At 44.4% G+C, this 13,141-nt stretch overlaps 1 pseudogene; it reads right to left on the minus strand.

Annotated features, from left to right (window-relative positions):
• Positions 1 to 13,141, minus strand: part of LOC123518247 — a 79,749-nt pseudogene that overhangs the window by 27,040 nt on the left and 39,568 nt on the right.

The raw sequence follows: 13,141 nt of genomic DNA on the forward strand, positions 1-13,141 counted from the left end.
TTCTCTTTTTATTAGTAGCATTCTGGGTAAAAACAAAAATACTGCACATAATTTCCTTTCAAGTACGTTTATCAAAAGGAAAAGTAAAGTTAGTACTGTTTCGTTACGTATTTCTCCTTTTTATGAGTCATTATATGTGTAAAGGATAAATAAATACAAAATACGTCTAATTTCCTTCACACAAATATCTATCACGAGGAAATGCAAGATGAGATAACAGCACAGTGGCTCCCTATCATTGCCTAACCCCTGATCAGCCAGTATTGCAAGTCCATCCATCTCTGTTGTGTATAAGATAAATAAATAAATACAAAATACGTCTAGTTTCCTTCTCACAAATATCAATCACAAGGAAATGCAAGATGAGATAACAGCACAGTGGCTCCCTATCATTGCCTAACCCCTGATCAGCCAGTATTGCAAGTCCATCCATCTCTTTGTTGCACGAGTCATTGGCTGAGTAATCAAGGTTGACTCGTCTCGCTGAGCACTGTCCCTGCATTCCTCGATGATAAGGCGACGCTGAGGATTACACGGCCACTAAACATTAGTATTACTTTAGCCGACAAATTGCAATCGTCCAAGAGAAAACACGACATTTCCAGCTCGTATTTCAGACTGGATAAAGATGCATCAACTCAGATATCATTACTTTCTTTTTTCCAATACCCGATACGCTGAAGGATGAAGGAGGTGGTAAGAAGAAAGTTAAAAGTTTAAGGGAAAAAATGTGGGCTAGGCTTATTTCCACCTTGTATTTGAGATTGAATAATGCATCGGCCAAACATTATTAGTACGGCCATTGATGTGGAAGGGGAAAGACACCACACGGCTGGTTTGAGAGAGAGAGAGAGAGAGAGAGATCGACCAAATCTTATTACTTCCACTCACTGAGCTAAACATCAAAACTGTCACACCATCCCACATCATCATCAACGCCTGTCATTACCATTTTCTTGCCTCCTTCCACCATCTCTCTCTCTCTCTCTCTCTCTCTCTCTCTCTCTCTCTCTCTCTCTCTCTCTCTCTCTCTCTCTCTCTCTCTCTCTCTCTCTCTCTCTCTCTCTGTGTCCTTAAGGCGGCGTCACAATAGCACTTTTCCGTCTTCTTTTTCTGTCAATTTTCTGACGACTGTCAACTTTTGCAGACGGTGGCCGTCACACACAAGCTTGCTTCCGCCTTTGCCGCGCTTGTCGATTGTAAACAAACATGGCTCCTCATTCACCCCAGCAAGCCGCGGCTTTTTTGCACCTTATAATGTAATCAGCTGTTCTGTGATCCCAAAGGCAACGGTGACCTCTAATACTCTATGAGAAATTCGTCAGTGTGTTTTGTCCACTGCTCATCTTGGCCAGCTACTTGGAAGTTGCCTTGGAAATATTCAAAAGCGTCGCACATTCGCACTCCCCTGGAAATGTACACAAACAACTGAGGAACTTTTCATTGCTAGGCTAGAAGAAAAAAAAAATGTATACAAATATATATTCATCAACTCATTTAAATTTCTTGTTATGATAATAGCATTCTTCCGTTTAACAAAAAAATATTTTCTTAATAAAAGTGTTGATTAGAAACCATAGTTTTTATTTTGACTAAAAATTGGCCCTAGACGAAAACGATGCGTTCCGTCTGACTAAAGACGACGGAAAGAGTTGACAGAAGAGTAAAAAGACGACGGAAATCGCCTGAGACGACGGAAAAAGTGCTAGTGTGACGCCGCCTTTAGTGGTCACGCGGATTAAGGCGCCGCAGTCTGCCACGATGGTGGTAGATTGCGGGGCATCGATTCGAACCCCACTAATGTCATCTATCAGCTATATGGCCTTTGTTGCCTAGCAGAAGGACAAATTACTATATTGGAGGGGGGCTCCCTTGTGATGACTTAATTTGAGGATTATTTAAGCCTTTTAAATCTCTCTCTCTCTCTCTCTCTCTCTCTCTCTCTCTCTCTCTCTCTCTCTCTCTCAATCTACTCATCCAAACATTACATCTGTATATATATATATATATATATATATATATATATATATATATATATATATATATATATATATATATATATATATATATATATATATATATATTTTTTTTTTCATTTATTTTTTTTCATATACTTACTTAATTGGCTATCCATCCATCTATTCCTAACTTTCCTTCTACATAGACAACCCCCTTTGCTCTCCCCTCGCCTCTATTCCCACAGCATGCCTTCCTCGCACATATCCTCCCTCACTCAGGCCACACGTATACACACTCCCAAGACGTCTAAACTGACCTTGCACACCTCCCTCCACTCACTCCTTCTTTCCTTCCTCGCTGGCTTCATCAAAAGAGACATTACCACTAACATCTCCCCCAACTCTCACCACCTGCACCTACACTACGTTATCTCTTACTTGGCCATATTCTGAAACGCTTCTACGCCGCACTATGGCTTCTAAGAGGCTGTAGTTGAAGTTAGATTAGATTTAAAGCATAATTCCACAACTCTAGTTAGAGATTAACACAATTTCTACGTTAATAACAAGAGAAATACACTGGAGAAATCAGCTAATCACTTCTGTGGCCCTAAAAAAAAAAAACAGTCGTGGGGAGAGAGCAAGACTTTCAGAATATAAGGCTACTACCTCAGCTCTCAGCCTCGCTCACTCACCTGTACAGTTCCGGGGACGCCAACCTGTCAACAAAGAAGATAAGCATTAGTAACTGACGGAGCAACACGTGAGGGAAGTAATTCTCCTTAAAGCAGCGAGTATAATGCCATATCGAAAAAGGAGAACAAGCTGGGATAAGATGCAAGGCGAGGTATGATTCCTACAGCCGCGACAAAGGTGAGGAGGAGGAGGAGGAGGAGGAGGAGGAGGAGGAGGAGGAGGAGGAGGAGGAGGAGGAGGAGGAATATTGATGGTGATAGTGGTGGCGGTGGTACAAAAAAATAACACTACAACAACAACAACAACAACAACAACAACAACAACAACAACTACTACTACTACTACTACTACTACTACTACTACTACTACTACTACTACTACTATTAACAATTATAATAACTGATGCAAACAGCGAGAGAGAGAGAGAGAGAGAGAGAGAGAGAGAGAGAGAGAGAGAGAGAGAGAGAGAGAGAGAGAGAGAGAGAGAGAGAGAGAGAGAGAGAGAGAGTATAAGAGAGTGAGATGCGCACATGTGAAGAAGACAAAGGAGGGAGGACGTAAGAGGAATGGAAATAGGAACATGTAAAGTGAGGCACGGGATGCGAAATAAGGAAACAGCCAGACAGCCAAGAAGACAGCGGGCAAGACAGATACGAGCAGGTAGGTAAACAGAAAAGACAGAAAGGTAAACGCATAGATAAAAATACAGACAGACAAGCAGAAAGAGAAACACAAGCTGAAACAAATACTAGACAGATTCACGTGTAAGCAGAGCACTGATGGATAAAGAGATAGAGAGAAAAAAAAAATAGATATACAAAAAGCCGACAAGTCACGCGTGCTTTCAAAACAGACGTGTATATATAGACCAGCAGAGACAAAGGAGGAGGATATTCCGCCCATGCAAACATACAGAAATACCACAAGACAGATTGACAGACACACAGATAATGCGTCTACATAAGTACACTAATAGACAAAGAAAAAGAGATGGACAAAAATAAATGAACACATACAGGTTGACAAGTTGAAAATGATAAAGAGACTCACAGATAGACAGACTAATACTTAGACACACAGACAGACAGACAGATAAACAAACAGCTAAGAAGGTATAAAATGTAGACAAAAAAAAAAAAAAAGAGACAAACAAACAGAGAGATAAGTAAATAAAGAAATAGACCAATGGAGAGAGAGAGAGAGAGAGAGAGAGAGAGAGAGAGAGAGAGAGAGAGAGAGAGAGAGAGAGAGAGAGAGAGAGAGAGAGAGAGAGAGAGAGAGAGAGAGAGAGAGAGAGAGCATAAGCAATGCAAATACAAACATACACAAAGCAAGAAGACACACAAACAGACAGACAGCAGACAGACAGACAGACGCAGTTTAAAAGCCAGACAGAATGGAAATGAAAAAAAAAAATAGAAAATAAAAATAACTGACAACATGAAAAGAAAACGTGGGAAAAAGACCAGAAGAGGAAATAAAACACTGAGTAAAATGCAAGCAATATGAAAACGAACGAAGGAAAAAAAAAGATAGAGAGAATGATAGAAAGACAAAATTAAGTGATAAATGAACGAGTATAATGCCATACCGATAAAGGAGAACAAGCTGGGATAAGATGCAAGGCGAGGTATGATTCCTAGAGCCGCGACAAAGATGAGGAGGAGCAGGAGGAGGAGGAGGAGGAGGAGGAGGAGGAGGAGGAGGAGGAGGAGGAGGAGGAGGAGGAGGAGGAGGAGGAATATTGTTGGTGATAGTGGTGGCGGTGGTACAAAATAAAAATAACACTTACTTCAACAACAACAACAACAACAATTACTACTACTACTACTACTACTACTACTACTACTACTACTACTACTATTAACAATTATAATAACTGATACAAAACAGAGAGAGAGAGAGAGAGAGAGAGAGAGAGAGAGAGAGAGAGAGAGAGAGAGAGAGAGAGAGAGGAATAACTCACTGAGGCCAGCAGGATAACACGATTGTCATGGCCACCGTAAAGGAGTACAAGCGGGAGGCCGCGCCCATCTGCGGAGAGAGAGAGAGAGAGAGAGAGAGAGAGAGAGAGACTATTAGACGTATACCCAAGCCACAACACACACTGTAGTCCTCACGAGTCACCTGACCCAAGACTACTAAAGTGACAGTAAATGAAAAGGACACAAAGGTAGAAGGTTCTCCCCCCACCCTCCCTCCACTCACCCTCACATAAGCCGTACAGGAAACAGATAGGAAATAAATATCTCAATGGATAGAGAAAAAAAACCCAAAGGAAATTTTTAAAGGAAAATTAAAATAAGATGAAATAAAGTGTCCCTATTTTTTGTATATAGGAAAGAAATTTAATCTCTAGCAAATACGTTGTTTGCCGCGGAATAGAGGCAAAATATTCATCAAGGCGGCGTTTAAAAGTAAGTCTTTACGGTGCTGCAGTCTATCACGTCTCGAGGATGCCCACTCCATACATTAACTACGAGGTGGAAATAAATGCTTCACGAGAGCTGAAAGAATTCCCAATCATTTTGTAACCGTAAGTTAGAAAAATTTATCGTAAAATATTTACAGAGAGAGAGAGAGAGAGAGAGAGAGAGAGAGAGAGAGAGAGACATTGGTATATAAGCACGTTGTATAAACTATAGAGGAAACTGTCTTTCATAATGCCTGTTTCACTACGCCGCCTCTATTTGTGTGTGTATGTGTAATTCATCTCGGTCGTCTGCTGGTCACCGAGCCAGTCTTCCCCATTACGGAGCGAGCTCAGAGCTCATAGACCGATCACACAACACACAGGAGAGCGAGTTACATCCCAGTACCTATTTACTGCTAGGTGAACAGGGGCCACACATTATGAGGCTTGCCCATTTGCCTTGCCGATACCGGGACTCGAACCCGGCTCTCTCGATTGTGAGTCGAGCGTGCTAACCACTACACTACGCGGTGTGTGTGTGTGTGTGTTTCACTGTTTGATCTGCTGCAGTCTCTGACGAGACAGCCAGACGTTACCCTACGGAACGAGCTCAGAGCTCATTATTTCCGATCTTCGAATAGGCCTGAGACCAGGCACACACCACACACCGGGACAACAAGGTCACAACTCCTCGATTTACATCCCGTACCTACTCACTGCTAGGTGAACAGGGGCTGCACGTGAAAGAAGACACACCCAAATATCTCCGGGGAATCGAACCCCGGTCATCTGGCTTGTGAAGCCAGCGCTCTAACCACTGAACTACCGGGCGTGTGTGTGTGTGTGTGTGTGTGTGTGTGTGTGTGTGTGTGTGTGTGTGTGTGTGTGTGTACTTGAACAGTCCCTCACCTCTCTTTTACCTTCCTCTTCATCTCCCTCTCCCTCTCCTTCCCTTCCTGTCTCTCCCTGCCTACCTCCCTCGCTCTCTCAATCTCACCCTCCGTTCCTCTCCTTTCCTCACCACGCCTCCTCCGTCTCCATGGTGATTCTCTCTCTCTCTCTCTCTCTCTCTCTCTCTCTCTCTCTCTCTCTCTCTCTCTCTCTCTCTCTCTCTCTCTCTCTCTCTCTCTCTCTCTCTCTCTCTCTCTCTCTCTCTCTCTCTCTCTCTCTCTCTCCCTAGTTACCTGTCTACTTATCTATCTATCTATCTATCTGTCAGTGTGCAAGTTAATCCACCTTTCCATTTCCCACAGAGAGAAACGCGAGGGACAGAAAATTGAAACAGAAAAGTGAGCTTCGATGGGGAGAAGGAAGGAGCATAAAGGAATACAAAGGAAAAACCACCATCACGCGTGGAGGAGGAGGAGGAGGAGAAGTTCAAAGAGCGAATCATGATAGGAGCGGAGGAGCGTCAAGACCAAGAAATGTATAACTGGAGAGAAGAGAAGGGAAGAGAGAGAGAGAGAGAGAGAGAGAGAGAGAGAGAGAGAGAGAGAGAGAGAGAGAGAGAGAGAGAGAGAGAGAGAGAGAGAGAGGGTGTGAGGAATCTTGGGAATGAGGGTAGGAAAGAAGGAGTGTTTGGGAGGAAGGAAAGAAGAGAGGGAAGAAAGCTATGATGGAAGGGAGAGGGAGGTAGCAATGGAAGGAAGGAGAGAGGGAGGGAGGGAGGGAGGGAGGGAAGGAAGAAGGGAGAGAAAAGAGGAAAAGGTGTTAAAAATACCTGACCGAAAAATAATTAAGATTAGGAACATCCATGTCACCTCCAGAGAGAGAGAGAGAGAGAGAGAGAGAGAGAGAGAGAGAGAGTGTGTGTGTGTGTGTGTGTGTGTGTGTGTGTGTGTGTGTGTATAATAATAATAATAATAATAATAATATACGGCTTATTAATTTGGCATTACAACGAAAAATTTACACTGAAAATGTACGTGGGGGGAACATTAAATCAATGAAATGCTTAACCTAACTATGGATCTAACTTAACCAAGAATTCATTTATTTATTTATCTATTTATGGCTCACACCATAGTGGGCACCGCGCTAAGGTGGTACCGGTCAGTGCGCGGTGCTCTTAAGGGCGCCACGCGATTCCTGGTGTCGGGTGGCGCGGGCAGGGGGAGGCACGTCTGGGGGTAGCAGGTGGCGGAGACGTGGATGACGCAGCAGTCCTTCCCCAAATTTTTCCAAGGCTTCCTGGTGTCTTGTGGCCAGCCTCGGCAGACTCAGGTAGGTCAGGGCGTCCTCGTAAGACCTGTAGGCAGGCCCAAGGATGACCCTGAACGCCCTCCTCTGAACCCTCTCCAGCTGTTGTCGTTGTGTGAGGTTCAGGAGGAGGACCACGCTGGGGCGGCGTACATGAGCTTAGGGAGTATAAAGGTGAGGTACACTCCCCTCAGCTCATCTGCCGGTGCTCCCAGGGACCTGAGTCGGCGCAGTAAATAGATTTTGTATGAGGCTGACCTGATGATGTTGGAAACATGCTGCTTCCATGATAATTGATCATCCACCAAGACACCTAGAAGCTTGGTGCTGCGGACCACCTGGAGGGAGTGAGGGCCCACAGATAGCTGGGGAGGGGGGGACTGCTGCTGTGGAGGTACAAATGTGCATCACCACGGTCTTGGTGTGGTTGATGGTCATTTTGTTGTCCTCCGTCCACGTCTGTAGTTGGCTAAGAGTGGACTGAAGTGTTGAGAAGTCTGGGTTGGTGTTTTTGACGGGTACGCCCACGGTGCAGTCGTCCACATACTTCCAGCGGTGGGGGGGTGTGGACGAGAGCATCGTTGATAAGGATAAGGAAGCACAGAGGACCCATCTTGGTCCCCTGAGGGACCCTGCATGTGAGCTGTTGGAAAGAGGAGACAGAGCCCTGATAACAAACGGCCTGACGCCTTCCCGTGAGGAAGTCTGCCAGCCACACTATCAGGTAGGGAGAGAGACCCAGAGTGATGGCTTTATTTATCATAACAGTGTGATCAACAAGATCAAAGGCCTTTCTGAAGTCCACAAAAGCAATAGCTAGAGAAGTGTTGCGTTTGTCCAGGTGGCTGTGGACGAATTCCAGGAAGCTGACAAGGTAGTGAGATGTGGAGGTGGATTTAATATTGCCAAATTGTTGTGTGTCAATAGAGTTACAAATTTTGTTATAGGCCCAGTCGAACACAAAATCTTCACAGATAAGGCTGGGTATAGGGGTGATGGCGACTGGTCTTAGATCATTCAGTGACTGTGGATTAGAAATTTTGGGGAGGGGGGTGACGTAAGATGTCTTCCAGTCATCGGGGCAGGAATGTTGAGAAAGGGAGGCGTTGATGATAGAGCAAAGGGTGTGGCAAGTTCTGGGGCAAATTCTCTGTAAATTTTGATGGGGAGGTCAGTGGGAGTGGTGGATCTGTTTAGTTTAAATTTAAGAAGCTTCCTGTAAACATCAACCTCCTGGACAGGGGTGGAGGGAGGAGGCAGGGAGGTAGGCTGGGAGAGTAGTAGAGTGAAGGGGAGGGAGTGTCTGACAGATCGCAGCGAAGTGACCGTTAATCTCTTCGGCCGCGTTGTCAGGTGAAAGGTGTGAAACACAGGGAAGAGAAGAGGCTTGTTTTGTAAACCACACAAAGACTTAATCTTGTCGTACCACTGTCTGTTGTTAGTAAGCTTGAGATGGTGAATTTTGTCTGGGTAGTAGCTTGCCTTGGCTTTTTAATTTCCTGATAACTCTGTTCCTTAAACTCCTGTACTGGTCAGGGCTAGAGTGGAAAGCCCTGTCACGCTGACGAAGGAGTCGTTTGATGCAGGGCGTCATCCAAGGGGCATCAGATGGGTCCACTGTGATGTCCTTGGTGGGAAAGTAGTGGTGGAAGGCTTCCGTTGTGGTGGTGAAGTAGTTCCGCCATTTTGTGTGGACGTCTTCCTCCTCCAGTACCTCGGTCCACGGGTGATGTGTCAGCCACTGCCCAAATTCCCTCATGGCGGAGTCAGGCATGGGCCTGTGGGATCTGGTGACAGTTGACCTGGGAACCGAGGTGGTGGGGTGGGTGTCCACAGGATGGAGAGGTGGGTGCTGCGTCCCATGGGGGGGAGTGGCTTGGGAGGCGAGTACTGCTGGCTCAGGTCTGTCATGATAAGGTCGAGGGTGGACTGGTGGTGGGTGGGGAAGTCCACGACCTGGGTGAGGTGTAGCTGGTGCAGGATTTCACTGATATCCAAGCGGTTGAAGTCACCACAGATTACCAGCTTGGCGGCAGGAAATCTCACCCGTAGAGCATCAGCAGTCTCGATGATGTGATCAGTGAGCAACCGTGCAGTGGCGGCCCGTGGAGGGTGGTAGACAACACACACAATGATGGAGGCTGTGTTGCGGGGTGGCAGGGGGTAACCCTCACCCACAGGGCCTCCAATCCGGCGGGGACGTCGACGTGTAGGTGTGAGGGGCTGAGGTCAGAGCGGCAAAACAGGGCCACTCCTCCCCCCTGCGTTGATTCCTGAGGTGGTGGAACAGCTGGTAATCTTGAATCATACACACCTCAGGAGTTATCTGCCACGCCTCCGTGATCGCCACAATGTCTGCACAGTTAGATCTCACTGACACTATCAACTCGTCCATCTTGTTCGCCAGTGATGTCACGTTGGAAAGGAGGAGAGAGGGAAGACTATACCACACGCGCGGAACTTCGAAGTGTTTGTATTCCTTCTCCTCAACCTTCCGCCCCTTCCTCACGGTAGATGTGATCACTTTAATGGGACGCACCACACTCCTTCCTCCCTTCGATCCACGATTCCAAAATAACTAAGTTTTTGAGGCGTTGAATGACCTCTGATGGAGGGTACCCAGCCTCACGTCTACGGCGCATAAGGGCATCGCGTCCGTAGCTTAGCACTGCAGCACTCATTTCACTGTTTGTCCAGACGTGCACTCACTTATAATATCCAAAATTGTTTATATTATAACACCAGGGCGAGCACTAATTAACTTATTAAAAACTTATACAAAGGGGGATGGGGGGAGGCCAACAGGCTGGCCGTGGCTGTGTATGTGCGAGCGCGCTACAAAGTCTAGAATCCTTCATCACCGTAACCAATATTCTGCTAAGCATTTTTCTTTTTCTTTTTTATGTTAATTTGTTTTCTCTGTCGTTGCCTGGATACAACTCTCCCTCTCCCTCTCCCTCCTTTTGTCCCTTTACGTCCATTACTCACTTGAGAAAACACGCACACAGACACCATTAAGTAAGTCTTGTCAAGCTCCTAGAAAGCTAAGAATAGGTTTCATTACATTACAAGTTTTATTAATTTTCTGGGAAATGTGTCAAAAGTTCGCAATCTATTTTGTATATTATATCTATTAAGTTGGTTGGTTAGTTAGTTTTTCTTTTCATTTATTCATTGATGTATATAAGAAAACATGTGAAAATTTTTGCAGTTTGTTATTTATTGTTTATTCTATCTTATTTTTTTATTGAGTTATTTATTACATTTTATTTTCGTATGTGTGTGTGTGTGTGTGTGTGTGTGTGTGTGTGTGTGTGTGTGTGTGTGTGTGTGTGTGTGTGTGTAATTCACCACGGTGAATTACGGAGCGAGCTCAGAGCTCATAGACCGATCTTCGGGTAGGACACTCCACACATCGGGACAACGAGGCCACAACCCCTCGAGTTACATCCCGTACCTATTTACTGCTAGGTGAACAGGGGCTACACATTAAGAGGCTTGCCTATTTGTCTCGCCGCTTCCCGGGACTCAAACCCGGGCCCTCTCGATTGTGAATCGGGCTTGCTAACCATTATACTAAGCGGTGTGTGTGTGTGTATGTGTGTCAGAGAGAGAGAGAGAGAGAGAGAGAGAGAGAGAGAGAGAGGGAGGGGTGGCTTGCCAACCAACTATAGTATGTTCCCGAAGCGGACTCAAATAGTGGTCAGCTGCTTCACCTTCACCTTCACCATGCTCCGCTCCACCATGTATGCCATCTGAGGACACACGACTATGGTAACACTGCCACTGACTATCCTGGTGCTCTCATTTGCTGACTGGTGCACATTTCAGTCTTATTTTCTAAAGTACTAAAGTATAATAAGAGGGGAGAACCGGCTAAGGGCAACATAAATGATTAAACAGAAAGGTCCACTGAGATGCTATTGCCCGTAAGAGGTCAAGAGGGTTAACTAAAAGAATGGGATAAATGTCTTGAAACCTCCTTCTTAAATAGGTTCATGTCATAGGTAGATGGAGATACAGAAGCAGGCGTGGAGTTCCAGAGTTTACCAGAGAAAGGGATGAATGATTGAGAGTACTTATTAACTCTTGCGTTACTTTATAGATTGTAAGATAACGGATATGTCCATTTAGTTACCCCGGTAGCTTATGTCTATCTTGTTTTGTTTTTCCTTATTAGACGTTGCAGTGGCGAGTGTAAGTATTAGTTGGCGTGTGTTACTATGTTCGTGTGATGTCTTTATGAAGCACAATCACAGGGACAGAAATGGTGAAACAGTAAATAATCTACGCATATATGTAAAATCGATCCACAAATGCAAAATAATTAACCACCGCAGCGAGACCTAACCTAATACAACCTAATTCATGATGGAGATGAAAGCCCACATCCCCTATTTGTTGTTGGGGAAGTAGCTAAAGGAGGAAAGGAGGGAAAACACGGTGCATTCCTTCCAACACACTTAATCTAACCTAACTTAATTCCAAATGGAGGCAAGAGATATTATTTATTTACTTTTCTATTTATTTTTGTTTTATTTATCTATTTATTGTAGAAAATAGTGCTGGTGGAGTGTAGTAGTAGTAGACGAGTATTCACCTGAAGGACAGAGGAAAAAAACTATAGCATTTTCATCTGACCATACCGTATGTTAAGTTAAACCTCTACAATCTAACCTTAACAAACCACAAATCACAATGGAGGTAAGGGATAACATTATTTCTATCTATCTATATATGGGGGGAAACTATTTTAATCCTTTGACTACCAATTAGTCCTTACACCTTTACACCTTTCCCTAATTACCAATCACTGAGACACCTTTACTTCCTCTATAGCCACATCCACTCTTTGACCTGGGACAAAAGATGAAAAACATGTAATTTTCATTATGCAAACTTTCTAGAGGGCACTTATCAGGACTTCACGCATTGCCTCTGGTGACGCAGTGGAAAGGTTAAGGCAGAACAAATCACGGTGTATATTCCCCGCCCATTTTAACCCATTACCAAAGAGAAAGCGTGCATGTGACAGAGCGCTCCACATACCTACACGCAATTCCTCCAGCGATGAGACTTAAACAATGTGAAAAACAAAACAAAAATCTCTCGTGTTATGCTACATCCCTGCCAGCGTTTGTTTGCGGATAACTGTCATGCTCTGTGGTATTCGTCTTCCTGCTGAGCCATTATTGTTTCTACCTCATGCACAGTTCGAGGTTATTATATTCCGGTAACAATTTGAATAACAGGAAGAACGAGGATAAGTCTCACTAGGAAAGATAACGAGAAAGATAATAAAGGGAGAGATATATCATAATGGATTTCGTTTAGAGAGAGAGAGAGAGAGAGAGAGAGAGAGAGAGAGAGAGAGAGAGAGAGAGAGAGAGAGAGAGAGAGAGAGAGAGAGAATGTGTGTGTCTGCGTTATGCTTGTACACCACAACACCACAAGTCATGTTCTTGTCATACTGAGATAACCATTCCTCCAACACACGCACACACATACGCACACACACACGGACACACACACACGCACACACACACACACACACACACACACACACACACACACACACACACACACACACACACACACACACACAGGTCGCACTAGTATCCACACAACACTCTCCTCAAAATTCGAAACTAAAAACTGAAAAAAAAAAAAATTTCCAGCTCAGAAAAACGGAGTACTTTGTAATAAAAAAAATATTCTTACATATGAAGCAAATAATAGCTAAATGCGGAAAGGAGTGTGTTTTTTTCTTTATATATATATAACAGTACTATACCCTTATATCATCATACTGACCCCTTTCTCTTCGCGCTTGTGTTAATTTTGCTCTTTCTAGTGAAATGTAAAGGCAGAGAAG

This window comes from Portunus trituberculatus, chromosome 43, assembly GCF_017591435.1.
Source record: "Portunus trituberculatus isolate SZX2019 chromosome 43, ASM1759143v1, whole genome shotgun sequence".
NCBI lineage: Eukaryota > Metazoa > Arthropoda > Malacostraca > Decapoda > Portunidae > Portunus > Portunus trituberculatus.